Source organism: Lissotriton vulgaris, chromosome 5, assembly GCF_964263255.1.
Source record: "Lissotriton vulgaris chromosome 5, aLisVul1.2, whole genome shotgun sequence".
Lineage (NCBI taxonomy): Eukaryota > Metazoa > Chordata > Amphibia > Caudata > Salamandridae > Lissotriton > Lissotriton vulgaris.
The window spans coordinates 376,468,495-376,486,827 of NC_141693.1; the positions used below are offsets into that span (position 1 = coordinate 376,468,495).

The window sequence follows — 18,333 nt, forward strand, 5'->3', positions numbered from 1 at the left end:
ATTCACCCTCATGCTATTGTTCTAATCATTCTCCTTCAAAACCTGAAACGCGGCTCCTAACCTACTAAAGTATGCTTTGAACTACTGAACAGATAACAAACAACATATCACAAACATACACTAATTAATACAAATCAAAACAAAATACCATTTGCAAAGCAGATTGCTTAAACTTAAACAAAGCAAGAACTATTGCATTCCCAATGCTTGTTCTTTTAAAGCACTATCAGTAGAGGAAGCTTTATGCTGACAAAAGGCAATATTGGTTTATGTGAAGCTATCAAAATGTGAATCTTCTGCCTAAATCAGGAGGGTTTGCAAGTATACTCGAAATGTGCTCAGATGTACTCATGATACACCTGCTAAACATATATGAGGCCTTAAGATCTGATGTCACTTCTTGATACGCCACTTCCTGTGATCTCACGCGCCGTGATGCCTCTTGCATACTGATTAATTAGGTTGGAACCCCCCACTTCTTTTTTTCGGACTTGTGCCCTGTAGGGAGTACACTTTCAGGAGCACAATAAGGGTGCGTTATGCCAAAATCCCCGGAGCCTTTACGGCAGGACGCTGGTTTAGATTGACGTGCCCTGCTAGTCCCTAGGGCGGTTGTAAGCCTGAGCAACCGGTGGCTTGCCTGGTTACGCTTCGCCCCTAAAAAAAGGCTTAAGTAAAAGGTATGGCCTGGTGGTCCATGATATGTATGGGGTATAACCCCCACAAAATGGTAGCACCGATTAGATTGGGCACAGTGCAGTCGGCTCATCAGGTGGGCAGGGCAGTTTAGTTGAGTCACCGCTGTGTGCCCTTGGATCGCCTGCAAGTTAACCCACCAAGTGGCATACTCTTTAACGTAATAAACCTGCAGCAAACTTTTGCCAACAAACACTTGTGTGGACTGTATTATTTTGCGCAGCGCGACAATTTACTGCTAAGCGGAGGAAGGATGGAGCACTATGCACCTTGGGAATAAAGAGGTTGCTACAACAGGTTGTGTGGCCTGGACTCCTTCGCTGCACCAACACGCACGAAATCAATACTAGCATAGATTTTAAAAACGTGAAATAGTTTACGGTTCGGTGTACCGATTTGATTGTCGTGGATTCACAGACCCACCTGTGTCCCAGAATAATGTACGACCCCGTATATAAAGCTCGACGTACCGACCCCGTATATAAAGTTCGACGTACCAGGCCTCGGTTAGCAATGCCACTGACTACTAACACCTGCTTATACAACTCAGCTACTGCAGCCTAAATTAATTAGAAATTCCTCTCCTAAGACAAAAGCCAGTCAACCTGCCTACCGACAATCTCCATCAGCTTTCTGAAATGGCTTAATCACTACGCACAGAAATAGGACGTAACGCCGCATGATGCTGGTCACGTGATGTTGCGTCGTTGCTAAGGACGTTGTAATGGGAACGAGTCACTACTGCATCGAAGTCTGATAAAATCGAAAGCAAGCTTGGGAAATCAGGCATTCAAGATTCTTTGTAAAAACGGGAGGTAAGGTTCGGTGGCATCCCTTCTTGATCTGGGACGGCTGGAATTGGTGCAGTTGTATGTCTTGTTTCACGCGCTCCAAATCTTTTTTTTTTTATTCGACATCACTTTCCATACTAGTGATTATAGTTTATATAAGGGTGCTTTGAAATGTTGGACTATATATCAACGCTCGGCAAATACAAAATCAACAACGGTCTTACGGTGTCATATGACAGCTTTGCAGAAGCTACTTGATTCGGAATCTATGTGCCTTGCACGATGCATCCTGTGGATGGGTGTCATGAAGAACGCGATATGTTAAGTTAGTCATGTCGCAGTCGCACAAATGTAAACATACTGTCTGATACACCAGAGAGAAGTCAATGGTGCAGCAGGATTCGAAGCAGTGTCACGTCAGAAACGAAATATCAAATGCAAGATATGGTATGGCTCTTAGGGGATGTGGCTTAACGGCCGACTTTGAAGCTGGGAAACCAGGTTCCAGTCTGGCGGGATGCTCAAACACTTAACTCTGACCAACCCGGACCCTTTCCAGCGTCTGCAACACCTTTCCATCCCATCTACAACACATAAAGCGGCAACAGGGTAGGTTATCGCCGCCCATTCCGCGACTAAATCGCCCCCGGTTACTCCCAATTCGGCCATAGATGGCAGGCAGGACACGTTAAGCAGGGGCACGTTCTAGCCTTTGGCCAATCAAAACATCGGAATACCTGCCGTCGTGCTATGATTGGCTGAAGCGTACCTGAAGCTCCAATAATATGTCACCATACACCTTATCAGTACCTCCAGCTAACAGAATATGTTCTGCTTTGGGAGTGGTTGTTAGGCGACCCGGAAGTGCAACATTATCGATACATTTTATCCCAATGATAAACTAGGGGTGTTAGGCCGAGTTGAGTATGTTCAGTAGTGTGGTTTGAAAACGTCCTGTGCACAAATAAACCTCTCCAACTTCCACTCTTTCAAACAGGATGGGCACAATGTATAATAAGAACTGTATTTTTAAGAATTGAACTCCAAGCTTAAAGTGGCCCAACAACGCCATAAAAGAAGACTATTGACTATTGATTAAAGACCGATCAGGTACAATAGTTTGTGTGCAGATTAAAGGACAAAAAATACAAGCAGGGCTGCGTAGCAAAGAGCAAAGACCGTGTATATTTTGTTGTGCTCACCCTGACTTTTTTGCTACACCCTGCTTTTTGGAACTTGAAGTTTATTATTATTATTATTATTATTATTATTATTATTATGAAAGCTTATATAGAACAACGGCTACCCACAGAGTGATTTCCCGGCGCGTAGTGAGGCAAGGGCAAAGCCAGAGCCCGTTAACTCAGAACAACCAGGTTTTATTTATTTATTTAATGCAATGTTATATAGCGCAAACTCTTACCCAAAGGTGTCAGAGAGATTTACAAAAGGACCAGTTACATTACATATGTACTTCAGAGTACATGAGTTACATAAAAGATACAAATAGATGAGCTCTAAATTCACAAAAGAATGGTAGTGAGTCAAAACGCCCACTACAGATACTAGGAGTGCTTGAAATGGTAAAATAGAAGTGCAGGCACTCTGTATTAGAGTACCTGCTTGTTTCTGAGAAGTGCCGGTATTCTCCAATTAAAATTATTACATCTCTCTTGAGAAGTGCAGGTACTCTCCCTCTCAATACAGGACAGCACCGGCCCATTTAAAGCACTGGATACTAGTGGTAGAGTTACATTTATGCAAGTTTCAGATTCGCATTAGGTTACATTTTAATAGAAGTTAAAGCGGTTAGGGTTGGATAAATATAAAATTCAAATTTAAAAAGCATGATCTTCTTGCCAGTGCAGAGACACTGTTCCTGTTTCTGGCGTGTTACGAGATTGAGGGAAACATGAGGTGGCATTCCTTGAGTCAACAGTCAGCAGGTATGAAGTAACGGAGGACTCCTCCTATCGGTCCTGCATCTGGTGAGGTGTAGTCTTGGGGAGGGGGGCAGAGGTGAGATGGCACATAAGCGGTATTGAGCCTTGGGGGTGGCAAGTGCAGGCTCACCTTCTGTTTTCACTGTTCCACCTTCCTTTTCCTCTTTTCTCCTACACTGTCCAAAGTGCAACCTCTCCCCGTCTGGCACCGTGCCCCAGCAGCTCGCAGCACCATGGGAGCACTCGTGGGACAGTCTCTGCACCAAGGGCAACAGAATTGTTGCATGCCCCCAGCATGGGGCGAGCAGGGTGGTGAACAGGCGGGCCCAGATCCAGGCTGCAGCAGGCCAGTTCTTTGTTGTCTACAGGCCCCTTTCCTCACCGCACCAGTCATGGGACGGATCTCAAGAGCAGCTAGATGGCCTCTCGCCCACAACGGCCTGGCAGCACTCATCCAGCAGGGCTCGTAGCCTCAAGGAGACCAGTGACCAAGACGAGGGGGCTGGCAGGACGAGCTCTAGGGGGATACCTCTGCTGTCTCCGAGGCTCAGTAAGTCACTGCCTCCCTTGCCTTTGTGGCTGGAAAGGGTCCCTTCCGCCCTCCGGTCCTGGGCGGTGAGCGGACGTTGAAGCCGAAACCTTCCAGAGGGTCCGGTCCAGATACACTGTGGTGGAGCTAGGAGGCCTCCCTGATAGTCTGTACAGGCTCCTCTGTCATAAAACCAGGAAGCGAGATCCCAGCATGGGCGTCTCCACAGTCCGATGGGAAGTAGCTCGACGGAGGAGGCCTTTATTTCTCGGGATTTATGCCACATGGCGATTCCTAGCCGAGGAGCTCCTGGCTGGAGCTCCTCAACAGGCAGCCATATTCTGAAAAGAAGTCAGTGAGGTTCAGCATCTCAAGGTTTGTGGAGGGTTGTTTCAAAGATAAGAGCACTGGTAAGCAAAGGACCATCCTCCCATACAAGCCTGTTTGACTCTCAGAACCATGCAGAAGGAGAGATCACAGGAATGTAATGCATGAGTTGGTAGATAAGGTCTCACTCAGGGCCGGTTGTAGGATTTGCGAGACCCTGGGCCAAAAGGAAATGTGCGAGGTCCCTCTAATTAACACAAGTGACCCCTTACAAGGAGACCATTCGGAGACACTGTGGGAGGCCCATTGTCCAGCATTTTAGTCCCTCACAGTATTAACTTTCATCCCACAAGCAATTCTCACTCCTTCAGCCCGATAGGTGTGAGAATCGCTTGTGGGCTAAAAGTTAAAACTGTGGGGCAATAAAATGCTGGACAATGGGCCTCCTGCAGTGTCTCTGAATGGTCTCCTTGCAATTGGGACAAGAGGAAGTGTCTCCCTCCCCTAGGGCTCCAGACACCATCCTTGAGAGTCCCGGGGAGGGGACCCCGACCATGGACCCTAATTGTCAAGAGACACCTTTCTTTTAGTGTTTTGGCAGGGAAACAACAGGACACGCATCGGTGCGGGCCCCGTGCTGGTGGGCTGAGTGCGAGGCCCTGGGCAGCTGCCCACACTGCCCATGCCTAGCACCGGCCCTGGTCTCACTAGTCCAAGGAGATAGCGGGGACCAGCTCCTGATCAGGCTTAGTGCACAAATCACAGAGCTTTAAATTAAATTTGCTTCGCCACCTTAAGCCAGTGCAACTCCCTCAAGAAAGAGGGAGCAGATGCACTTTTTAGAAGTCTGTAAAGTAGCCTGGCCGCTGAGTTTTAGACTACTTGCAGCCTTCTTAGATGCTTTAGCTGAGCCCAAATAGAGGACATTGCCATGGTCCAATCTAGTTACAATAAAGGCCTGAATGACTGTCATTTGGGCTGAGAAAGGAAGAATCCAAAGTATTCCCCGCAGCCATTTCAGGACACCAAAACAGGTGGCAGCTACCTGAGGCTTCATGGACAATTTCCAGGTTCAGCAGTTGAATTTTTTATTTAAATTTGATGGTATGTGTAGACATGAGCACACAATGTGCTACCGGTCAACTATCCACCACAGCATCTGGATTTAAAATATGACATGCAGCTCTGTCGGTGTGGCTGCACTCCAGTGTACCTTCGCAAAGTTTTTTAGGCGCCATCTTTAGCTACCAATAGATGAAGTGGACTGACTTGGACTCCTACACTGGGACTAGAAGGGTGTTATGTGGATGACCCTGCAAAGTAGTGTGTGCTACCTCAAAATCAGAAACTTAAGGCTTTTCACAGACGATTCAATGCCATTTCCCACTCTAAAAGCACATGCAAAACGGCTCCTTCAAAAAGGCGTATGGAAAGGGGATTTTGCACAGGGAAAACACATTACACTGTGGAGAAAAACGCTATACTATTAAATGCACTTTTAGTTAGAAATCAATGTATACACACATTAGAAAAAGGGCTCTTATCACAAAGAAGATCTCTTTCCCCATTTCACGTGGGCCAGCACTCGCTTATCAATAAAAACAAACAGCGCTCGCTTTTATTGAAATGTTTTCGCTTATCAATAAAAACAAACAGCGCGCGCTTTTATTGAAATCTCTCTCTCTCTCTCTCTCTCTCTCTCTCTCTCTCTCTCTCTCTCTCTCTCTCTCTCTCTCTCTCTCATACAAGTAAAGTATTAGGTCAGAGGGTGCACAGTCTGTTTTTGGGCCTAGTATGTTTTTCCACATCTGTAATATGGCGTTTAGCGGTGTGCTACAATTCCTCATCAGCACAGATTGAAGTTGTGAAGAAATTGCAACAGTGTTACTGGCAGTCAAGTCCTTCCAATGTAACCTTTTTACATGTTTTTTTCGGTAGAAGGTAGTATCCCAACAAGTAATGTTTCGTCCAGGCAGACACTTTGGCTCAAAGGCAGTGGGCGGGATCTAAGGGGCACGATGTGCCCTTACGATAAACAGTTCCCCCCCACTTTTTGTGAAAAGAGAACCGTCCTGGGACGGTTATTTTTGAAAACTGAAATGCCTAGACTTAAATATAAGGCAGGGAGCCTCCTGTGCTGAAAAACCGAGGGAGGGACAGACAGCTAAACAAGCCTTCTTGCCAGGGTGCTTGCTTGACCAAAATAAATATAAATGTGCATAAATTGTTAATCTGCAATTGTAAAGGGTTCCTGAAAGCTGGTATTTGCTTTAATTGATGGAATCACCTGAAGCTTCCCGATGACATATTTATTCTTTTTGAGTGGCAGTGCATGGGGTTTACCAGCTGGGCTTTTAAGTGTGCGCTTCAATGGAGAGTTAAAATAAATAAATGCACTATGTACAGTCCGGGTTACCACAATTTATATTTTGGATGCACTTTATCTTAAACCTTTTTGAGCAGTTTGTAGCAGCTTATCTTATACTGTGTGTGTAATGCAAGTAAATCAGATAATGGCTTACATATTCACAGTGCTTTTGGTCAGAGACTGAGTTTTTGTAGCACTAAACATACACAAGTCACTATTCTATTCTGATCTGCCTCAACCAAGATTCAATTCTGTGCTCTCTGGTTACAGACACAGACCTCTGCAGCTTTAAATAATAGAGGTTTCATAATGTACGATAGGGCATTTCCCAGTGACTAAACTTTACTTGCATTTATTTTTCATTTAGGCTGTACCTTAATTATATGTAGTTACCTGAAAGTGAAAGACCAATAAAAAGTTATAGAATAATTCGTTTTTTTTAGTCACACCTTTGACCTCGCCCTTTTGTGCACATCGTCACAGTTCCCATACTTTTTTAATGCACTTTGACCACTGCTCAAATAAAAATCAATGGTTTTTGTTTTTGAACATCCCAAGATGGTTTCATCTAGGATCAAGTGTGGGTTGTATGTCCGGATTCTAATCTAACACAAACATGAATTGTATTATATTATTATGTTATTAATTGTACTTTCAAAGAAAGGAGGCCACTAAATAACACCAAGGGCTCCGGACTGGAGTTTTGGGTTGCAGTAGAGAGAACTAAGGCGTGGGTGTCGAGGGGGGGATGGGATGAATTGGGAGCTGGTAGATCCCATGCCTCGAGACAAATATCAGGTCGCACATGTATTGGGAGTAACATGATTAGGTGGGCCTGATGCGCTCAATCAGTGCTTGCAGTAGGGCGTCCCAATTGCCCACAATTGGTTGTTTGCGAAGCCCCCTTGCTTTTTCCTAACGAAGAACAGTACCTTCAGCTGAGACACAGCTCCTAAGCTCCCTCCTCTTGGCAGGCGGCAGTGGAGGGACAGGCAGAGGCGAAGCTTTTCTGTTGTAAATAGTTGGGTACAAGTGCTTTCAGTCGGGTATGGTGACATGTCTGTTGGATTTCACTTGTGATTTTTACATGCCGGCACTGACAAAAACACACACTCTCTCTGGTCTGTTTTGAATGCTTTACAAATGTTGGGTAAGTTGGATAAATGTTATGTTTTAAGTGGTCCTAACAACACAGCCTTCTTTCTCTTTCCACTGCCCCTTATGCCCCCCCAATGTCCTACTTCTCATACATTGTTTTTTTAACAAGCTATCCTAGCGTTATTGATGGGACATCTGAAGCTCTCCCCCTTCCACCACCCAAATATTACTGACGAAGCTACGCCCTTGGGAAGAGGATGACATTGAATGTTTGGCTACAATTAGGACCAGATGTATAAACCTTGTTGTAACCCATCTCAGTTTTGGGCTGGGATAGAGACCAAGAAGGTACTCCTATAGCGTGTCGATGTACGCACATTCTGTGATTTATGTAGTGTCTCTCAGAACCTCTGTCCAGAAGGAACTTGAGGAGGGACGGACCCAAAACATGTATATACTGTTTCCCTGGTACTGCTTGGCGTTTGGGGCAAATGTTTATAACTGAATGAAATGTGAGATGCAGCCTTTGCGGTGTAAAGTATGCTCTATATAGGATGTATGCATTTAAATCTAGCTTTACCCTGACCCTGTGGGGGGTATTCCTGGATTTACTGCCACTCTTGGTCATGAAGGGGGTGTCCGATATCTTGCATCCTTTTCTCTCTTTAAGAGGGAGGAGGCTCACACCAGTATATTAGTGAATGGCGTTGTACAATCAGAAGATAAGTGGTACGCTTATTGAGTGTATGTTATGTGTACTATTGTGGTGAAACCCTTAGCCAATTCAACAGTAATGTCTTCTACAAGCAGTATCTTATGTGACTCTCTGTTCTTCAGTACTGAGGAGCAGACTGTTATAGTGGGTGATGGGAGATTTGAATATTGCAGTTGGTGGGCAGCTGGTTGTGCCACTGGAAGAAGCATGGAAGTCTTACACATTTGTTGATCACCTAACGCATACCCCAATGTAGCATTTATGCTTGTATGTTTTTGCGGTCACAAGAGATTTATTATGATGCTATTTAGAATGTTTACAAGCAAGGTTCTAGGAGCAGCAGTTACTTGTTGGTTGCCGAAGAGGTATATGTGTGGGCCACAACTATTCCATAGTTAAATAAACAATTTACTCTATGCCACCCTCGTAGCCACAATTGTTGAGTTCTCCAGGAGGAGGCATGCAGTACAGTAAATTATTTAAGTATGGAGTAGTACAGGAACTTACCTTATCTACAAATGCGATATTGCTGCTTGGAACTCTCGGTTTCCGGCAGGAAATTTGGCGGTGAGTGGGTGCCTGGATAACTCAACAATTGTGGCGACGATTGGAACTATCGATCCACAGTGTGCGGAGGGAAAAGTACAGCAACATACTTTTTCTACAACTACAGTATCACTTGCCTCAGTAATGCCTTCTTTTAATAACCTCTCAGTCTTTTGTTCTCCTTACTTCCTTACAAGCCAAGGAATATCTGTGGCTCTATAAACCGTGGAGACAGCATCTTGTTTGAGAACAATTTTGTGCAGGTACCCTTCCAACGTTCCAATCTTTCCTGAAAAATAATTTGGATAATTACTCTAAAATTGCGTCCTCTTTTTTCACAACTCTTAGTGACCAAAACTCGATCCTGACTATTGTGGTCCAAACCTATGTTTCACACTATCTGGTCCACCCTCCATAAGACAGACAGATCAATCTCTACAACATAAAGTTTGCTGACAATTTTGGCAACAACTGGAACTATCGAACCACAGCGTGCGGAGGGAGAAGTACAGGAACATATATTTTCTACAACTGCGGTGTCGCTGCTTGGAAAGCCTCTGAACTGTCAGTTTGAGTCAGGAAATTTGGTGGTGAGTGGGGGCCAAAACTTCTGCACATTTTGGCAGTAGTTGTTGGCATTGCCAAATTGCAGAACAGTGGCACAGTTGACTACCACTCGTGGCGCTATTATCGTAACAGCAGTTTCTCGATGGTGAGCATGCTGGGTGACGTGGGTGCACTTCATTGGCTGCATTGTTTGTGCACGCTCAAGCCTGTGTGTGGAGTCTTATGCAACTTTGTTTACTTGCTGCCATAGTGGTGGAAGCGAACACAACGTCATTTACATGCTGCCATATTGAAGACTTCAACAAGTTTCAGCTTTTAGGCGTCACGTTGCTTGCGTTTCACTATCTTAGGATCATTGTGCGGTTTGTGGTCTAGTGGTGAAGAGTTCTTTGTGGCAAAGCAGTTATCTTGCTGAGAGTAGTGCTCTTTGAGGAGAAGCATCAGCACGCCTCTTTGAGCTTGTTATCAGAGGAGGAGCTGCCTTCCAAGGCGAGATGTCAAGTGAGGATATTCAGACAAGTTGAGGTGCGGCGTTTAGCTACGGGTGATCTATACGACAAGGAGCACCTTTGGAATAACAGGAGGGACTGGCTATGTACAGGAAAAGTTTATAATGGGTTTACCAGGAATCTTATGCTACGCCAGTGAGCCATTGTATATACTCCTTAGACTCTACAGCTCGTCGCAACAATGCATTAATCACTGAAGCACTGGCAGTTTTCTTTGGGTCAAGTGTTCTGTCAGGCAAGGCAGCAAGTTCTGTGAACCAAAAAAAAGAGGAATTTATATATTTTGGTTATTGGCATATAATATTGAGAACCTTAAATATTTAGATTCTTGGCATATAATATTGAGAACTTAATAAGTCTTTACTGTGTAGCAAGTAATTTCAGATAGTATTTGAAGTTCTTTATTGGAGTTTTATCTCCTCCTTTCAAAATTTGTTTGTCATATACATCCTCTTTTACACCACCACAACCATTTTTACCAGGAACTGGGAATCCATCTATTAAGTGCAATGAGTGGAAATAATATTTCCCGAATAATATTGATACTATTGAAGAGGAGTTTCGCAGGTAAAAAAGAAAAAAATATATTTTGCATTCGTTAGGTCCTCCAGGTATTATTGTTTATAATTCAATGGAGAAAAAACCTCAAACAGCGAATGAGTCAGATGTGTTAAAAAATGTGTTAGAAGAGCTAGACAAATCTTATTTCACTTCTGTTTGTATAGCAATAGACAGACATAATTTCTTCATGCAAAAGTAGAATAGGATGGAACTCATTGAAGAATATGTGTCTGCACTGAAGAGATTAGCGTTAACCTGTAGGTTTGGGCCCTTCCATGATGAGTTGATAAGGGATCAAATCATCAAGCATGTGAACAATGAACACATTCAAGAAAGACTCTGGATCTATGGGGAGTCTTCATTCAGTGAAGTAATTTCTGTGGTTAAGAGTACTGAAATTGCCAACGCAGCTGAGGTAAATTCCAAAGGTTAGCGGAAGGAAGTTGTTTGCAAGGTCAAACAGAAGAAAAAGAAAGATGTGTAGAACCAAGAGGAGAACAAGAAAAGCACTTATGAACTCCTTCTAAATCGCAAGAAAAAAGTGTTACAGTTGTGGTAGTAGGGACCATCTAGCCCAAGGGTACTCGCAAACATTTTCTTGGGGGCCAAAAAGTAAAGTCTGGTGAGTGCCCGAGGGCCACATCAATGCTAGTGCTGCGGGAGATGGGGTGAGATGGGGGGCCTAAGGAGACAGAAGAAAAACATGCCGCAGATGATGTCGGTGGCTTCGGATCGGAAGGGTGGGAGGTGGACGCTCTGGGTTCTGCCGGAGAGGAAGGACGTGGTCCAGTCAAGAGCCTTCTCTTGGATTCTGGCTTCTAGGAGGCGAGGCGTGTCTTTAGAGTGCGATGGCAGACCATGTCGAAGGCGGCTGACAGGTCCAGGAGGATGAGGGCTGATGTTTCGCCGTTGTCTAGTTGGCGCCTGATGTCTGTGGCGGCGACGAGGGCTGTCTTGGTGCTGTGGTTTCGTCTGAATCCGGACTGGGACGGGCCCATGATGTTGTTGTCTTCAAGGTGGCGGGCCAGTTGCATGTTGACGATTTTCTCGATGACGGGATCAGGGAGATGGGACGGAAGTTCTTGAGGTCCTTGGGGTCCGCTTTGGGCTTCTTGAGGCGGGCGTTGATTTCGGCGTGCTTCCAGCTTTCCGGGAATGTTGCTGTTTCGGAGGAGATGTTGATGACCTTCCGTAGCTGGGGTGCAATGGCTGCGTCTACTTTGTTGAATACTTGGTGTGGGCACGGGTCAGACGGAGATCCTGAGTGAATGGAGTTCATGACCGTTCATGTCTCATTGTCGTTGACATTGGACCAGGAGGTCAGACGCTTGGCGCTCGTGGTGTTCACAGGGGAGGTGGAGTCTGGCGTAGTCGGGTCAGTCGTGGTGTTGAAGCTGTCGTGGATGTCAGCGATCTTGCGGTGGAAGAAGATGGCTAGTGAGTCGCACAGTTCTTGTGATGGCGGGATGTCGTTGGTGGTGGGGTTGGAGAGTTCCTTTACTATGCTGAAGAGCTCTTTGCTGTTGTATGCGTTGTTATCCAAGCAGTCTTTAAAGGATAATATCTTGGCTAATCTGATGAGGTGGTGGTGTCTGCGGGTGGCGTCCTTGTGGGCTGTCCGGTGTGCATTTGTGGAGCCATGTCTTCTCCAGTTTCCAGCATGCGCGTTTAGAGGTCTTGAGCTTGTCGGTGAACCAGGTGGCTCTCTTGTTGGCATGGCTGTTGGAGGCTTTCCTGAGCGGGGCGAGGGTGTTGGCGCAATCTGAGTTTTCGGGCTGCGGCGTCTGGGTTGGTGGGGTCGGTGGGTGGGTTCTTGGCGAGGGAGGTGATCAGCTGGTCTTCAGTGACTTTGCTCCAGCAGCGGCGAGGCAGCTGTTGGGTGCGGTGGTGCGTGGTTGGTTTCTTGAAGGTGAAATGGATGCAGCGGTGGTCGGTCCAGTGGAGTACTGTGGTGTGGTCGAAGTTGACGTGGGAGCCTGTTGAGAAGACAGGATCCAGCATGTGGCCGGTGGCGTGGGTGGGTGCGGTGACGAGTTGTCTGAGGCCCAGGTTGGCGAGGTTGTCTATCAGGGTGGCGGAGTTGGCGGCGTTGTTGTTGTTCTCGAGGTGGAAGTTCAGGTCCCCGAGGAGGATGTAGTCCGTGGAGGCGAGTGCGTGGGTGCTGCCGAGGTCGGCGATGGAGTCGCTGAACTGAGCTCGGGGTTCGGGGGGGTCTGTAGATGAGTGTTCCTCTGAGGGTGGTGTTGGGGTCAGTGTGGATCCGGAAGTGCAGGTCTTCGGCGGTGTTGAGGGTGTCGTCTGCGTGGGTTGCGACCTTGAGGGTGGACTTGTGGACGATGGCTATTCCTCCTCGGATTCCGTTGGCGCGATCCCTGTGGGTGATCTTGTAGCCGTCCGGGACGGCTATGGCGATGTCGGACGCCGAGGAGTCGTTCCACCAGGTCTTGGTCAGGACGGCCACGTCTGGACCGGAGGTGTCGAGCAGATCCCAGAGCTCGACGGCATGTTTGCCTGCGGAGCCGGCGTTGAGGAGTATGCAGCGGAGGTGGTTAGGTCCAGTCCTTGGAGGTTTGGTGGTTCTGTCGCAGGTGAAGTTGCAGGTGTGGCAGGAGAAGGGTCCGTTTTGGGGCGGCCTGGAAGCAGGTGTGGTTTTGGCCGGTGTTGAGTGCGTGGAGGGTACTGGCGTCGTAGTGGATTCTGGTGTCGTGGCGTTTGCGGGGTCCAGGGGTTCTGGCACTTGGCGTGGATGGGCGAATCCGCTGCGCGTGTCCGCTGTGCGGCTGCTTCTGGACCTGCATATGAGGTGGCTTGGGAGGGAGAAGCAGCTGGGAGGCGGGAGCGGGGAGGCGAATGGATGTGCAGGGGGGGGGGCGGCGGGGCCACAGGGATGCAGCGGCGGGAAAGGGTCGGATTGGGAGCGGCTGGGGGGGCGGGGGGGAACTGGTGCACAGGGTAGAAGGGAGGGAAAAACCCAGGAAACAAGGAGGCAGGAACTAGGCAGTCAGGTGACGAGCAGCTGCGTGGGGGCGACCTGCCTGCAAACAGGGTAAAGCAGTAACATAGATGTCTTTTCCCTCTCGAAGGGTGGAATGCTACCCCGCCACCAGAATTGGCGGGGGGTAGTATTCCAAAGTGTTTTATACCATACACAACATGTTTTGATAAAGCCAAACCAAAGTTAGCATTAACTGCGAGAATTATAATGCACTTAAGAGTATATGGTATGGCTATATCATAGAACAGCTATAAGGAGATGGTTCTGAAAGCTGCAGAGGGGCTCAACTCATGCTAGGGCACCCTCTCACATAAAACCAAGCACTCTGCCTCCAGGATTGTCGAGGCCTACCTTAGGAGTGGCTTATAGGTGTATATGTGTCTATATATAAAGGTAGATATATGTATACTATATCTAAGTAAGGGGTGATTACACCACCTTACCCAGGTTGTGTGAACGGACCTGTGGTGTCAGTTTGGAAGGCAATCCAGGGGTGGCACAATACATGCTGCAGCCCCTGGTAGGCCTAGAGTGCACCTATGCCCTGGGTACCTATGGTACACTATACAGGGGCTCACAAGAGTGACCCAGTAACCAATCTGGTATGTACCTAAAGTACATGGAGTCCATTTTATAGAGAAAGCAGATAGACTGGGTCCCTGAATAGCAGTCCCAGGCCAACTAAGTCGAAAACCAGCAAAACACCAGGAAAAAAGTTGGGGTAACCATATACTCAGATTCCACCTTCCTACATACTCTTTTGGACATTCCCAGTAAAATCTATGTGAAACGTCTTATTGGAAGACTAGGTAAGCAGTGCCAGAGTTTTACAAAAGGTCCACATGGGTGTCTGTAAACATTCACTGACAAGGGTGGAACTAAGGGGCAATGGACCTTTGTCTAGAAAAATAGCTACCCCCAGTGGCCTTCAACAAGTGTTTATCTTGGCTCCTCTTCTATTCTCAATTTTTATTGCAGATGCTATGGTAGTATTAAACCAGGTTTGGTGTTCCCGCCAAAACTAGGAGCTGAGACCATTTAGACAATGTTTTATGCTGATGACACTGTGCTGTTGGATCTTATAGAGGCAACTGGACGCTTTCTCAGAGTACTGTCAGATAAATGATCAGAAAATAAATGAGTTTAAAACTAAGGTGATGGTCTTTTCGAAATTAACTGTGCAGTCTATCATGCATCAATGGCGTTGAAACAGACTGCCAGTGGAACTAGCGAAAGAGTATAGATATTTAGGTCTCCTTTTCAGTTAGAACTTAAATTTAAAATCTCACATAGACCTTCAGGAAGTACGCTCCAAAGTGATTGCAGGGGCTATAAATAGGTTGGATCTAGTGCTGGGGCATAAGTCCGTCAAGTTTTAAGAGAGGCCTATAGTGCAGAATTGTGAGCTTACTTTTGTACGGCTGTGAGATTTTGCCAGTAAAGAACATAAAGCGGCAGCAGATATTGAAACAAAGTTCTGGAAAGGATGGCTCGACTTGCGTAGAGGTTCAGCGAACAGGGCCCTGAGGCTGGAGCTAGGCCTGACCAATATATTATTCAAATACACGCAGAGATTCTCAATTACTGGGTCTGTCTACCTAAGTCCGATGAGGGCTCTCTGGGGTTTACAATAAAATCCTGTCTACAGGAGAAGAGCCCAGCCCTATGGGTTGTTAATTTACAAGTTATTAACACCTCTTCGGCTATTCCACTAGGGGTTGAACAGCAAAACCACATCAAAGCAGAATCAAATATTAAACCGCCTGATAAAATGATGATTTAGATGTTGTGGGAATTAGAGACATTTTGCAACACCGAATTGAGTCGGAATACTGTGGTCATATCCAGCCCTTTTTTGTGATATGAAAATCTGCCTCTTTAGGAAATGGAATTTGAAGGTTAGGTTGGAGCAGGTCCCGGCCTTTATAAAGTGGAAGCTAATTAAAGAGGTTGTGGCAGAAAGTGGCATCTGTCCCCTCTGTCAAAATGCTCCATGGTCTTTTGTGCACATAATTTTATTTAGCATATTCTTCGACATAGGAAGAAGGAGTCTGTTACTTCCTGCTTTTAGAAATCCACAGGTCCGTCGCATTAACAACTTATTGGCAGTACTATTTAAGTGCAATAATATAAGATTGTGTTTCACAGTAGGGATATTTTTGCCTGTAGTAGCTGAACGCCTTGTTGAGCTTTGTAGCTCATAGCAAAATATATATTCTTATGGAGTAGGTAGATGTGATCCAAATATCTAAGAATTGTGTGCTATGTCAAAACGAGTTTACTTATTAATAATACAGAACACCATAAGACATCAGAAGATATGAAGTAGGAACTGGACGGACCCCACGATATTACTCCCTGCAGTAATAGTTGGATCTTTCTTCCTTAAATTGAAAAGTGGAGGGTTGGCTTTTTGCTGCTATAATTGCATTTTTGCACAAAAATAAATGTATTTTTGTGCAAATAATAATGACAATGCTATTCTATAGATAATTTCCTGTTTGTGGTCTATAGAATATTTTGCACTTATTATCCACACTGTGTCTCTTACTGTACTTATCCTCTATTTTAGAAGACAGGTTTTGCTATAATTGTAGTTTGCACCTAAACAATCTTATTTTTGCATAAACAATTTTTATATTGTCATACACATCCGCACCTAACCTCCGCGCTGTGTCTTTTATTGAACTTGCCCTCTATATTAGAAGCTAGGGTGTGCTATAATTGTATTTTGCACCTAAACAATTGTATTTTGCACAAATAATACGGAGATTGTCTTATTTTAGGTAAATGAAATTCCTGATTGTGGTCTTTAGAATATTGTGTATGTATGATTGATGTATTATAGCTGAATAAGTTTGTTGCTGCTATGACATTCCTTTGTGTTGGATGGAGGTTTTAAGAATTTTTTTTATATTAATGTATTGTTTGTATTGGCTTATTGGCAAGATATCATATCTATACTACTATTATAAAGAGAGAACTGGGAACCTTTGAGGCGGGTAAACTCGGGAACCACAGCGCCAATCCAAATACCCGATACATCATTGTAATTGTCAGGGTCTGCAGATGGACATAGGCTATGTAAAATAAAGAAATATTCGTTCTTTAAAATATTTACGATAAAAAAAAGTAGTCCCTTGGAAGTAGCGCCGGCCGCGACGTGCTTGCTGACATCAGGAGCGCGGGGAGGAGCGGCGAACAGGCGGGGAGTAGCGGTGAGGAGTGACAGACAGGAGGGGAGGAGCGGTGAGAAGTGACAGACAGGAGGGGAGGAGCGGTGAACTCAGGAGTGCGGGGAGGAGCGGCGGCTGAGGTAGGTGAAGCAGCCGCGGGTGCGCTCCGGGGGACCCACGGACAATGTCGGGGCAGGCGGGGGCCCTGAAGCCTAATTGCTCCCACGGACAACGTCGGGGCGGGCGGGGGCCCTGAAGCCTGATTGCTCCCGGACAACGTCGGGACGGGCTGCTAGTTATTAAATAAACAAACAAATTAAGCTCAGTCCATTTAGCCAGGACCCATTTTCGCATACAGAATTAATAGGTTTTTGGATTCAGTTTCCCCCCAGTCATCACTTTCCAGATAATATGCCAATTGTGGCCAGTCTATTGCCTATTTTTATTTAGACCATTAATAGTAAGTCACTCTGCTTGATTAGTTTCAGTGTCATAAAACATGGCTATTTCCTTAATGGTAGATTCTCTGGCTAGTCTTGGTTTCCTCACCTAATCTCTGGTATTACTCTCAGTACTTGCTTAACCCCTTCGATACTGATGACGAGCTGAGCTCGTCATCAGCCACGGGGGGCCTGTGCGGATGACGAGCTGAGCTCGTCATCTAACGCGGCTTTTGCAAAAAAGCCGCGTATCGCAAAAATCACCGCAGCAGCGATGCGGTTAAGGACACTTGCTTAATATTTGGTTCCCTGGACATGATTATTTTTGACCCTCCCACACCCAAAGTATGGACTGATCATTGCTTTGTTCCTTTTAAAGTTAATGTTCCTGTCCTTCAAACCAAAGAGTCCCCCAGTGGTTCTAAAGGTGTTGTTTAGCAAGACTTGTCCAGGCTGGAATTTAAAGTCTTTGAGAGGGACTCTGAGAACCAAAATTATCCCCTTGTTCTTAAACTTGAGAGTTTTCTCTCTTGAAGAAGATGTTGCTAAATATAATTGATGATAACATTTTGTAAGTCGGGTCGCCCTTCCACCCCCTTAATTTTTCTCTGGTCGAAAGAGATTGACATGTCCTTTGTAGCTGGTAGTGCTAAGGATGGTAATACTAGTTTGCAAAAATCCTAGGTCAGTAAAATATCCAGAAGCTGGGAGTTGCCTCTGGAAATATCAGAAAAGTTTGGTGCCAATTCCTCAAGGTTCTTTGAGGACATAATTTGAACCCTCTGCAATGCCTAGATTCTTGTTCCCATCACATCATTTGGAAGGGGTCTAACAAAATCATTTATGCACTCCTGGAACGTTGTAATAAGTCTTTAGCGCTAGCAGTTGTAGCAAAAACGTGGACATTTTTATTCCTTTGTTGAAAATGTCAAATGCAGACCCTAGGTAATGGAAACTTTCTGGCCTACCCCCCTTCTGCATGTAATTTTAAAAATTTTAGAAAACATTGAATTTCCAGCTCTCATCTCTTTTTGGAACATAATAGAATTTTTTATGATTTGTAATCCACTAC

General features: G+C 45.6%; 1 protein-coding gene across 1 annotated transcript in view; it reads left to right on the forward strand.

The window, feature by feature from the left end:
- Positions 1 to 1,420: 1,420 nt before the first annotated feature.
- The window catches only part of NPHP4 (nephrocystin 4), a 1,007,060-nt gene continuing 990,147 nt past the window's right edge, over positions 1,421 to 18,333 (forward strand). Inside the window, exon 1 of the mRNA XM_086921734.1 lies at positions 1,421 to 1,511. The gene's annotated coding sequence lies outside the window, so the exon portion shown is untranslated. The remainder of the gene's footprint in view (positions 1,512 to 18,333) is intronic.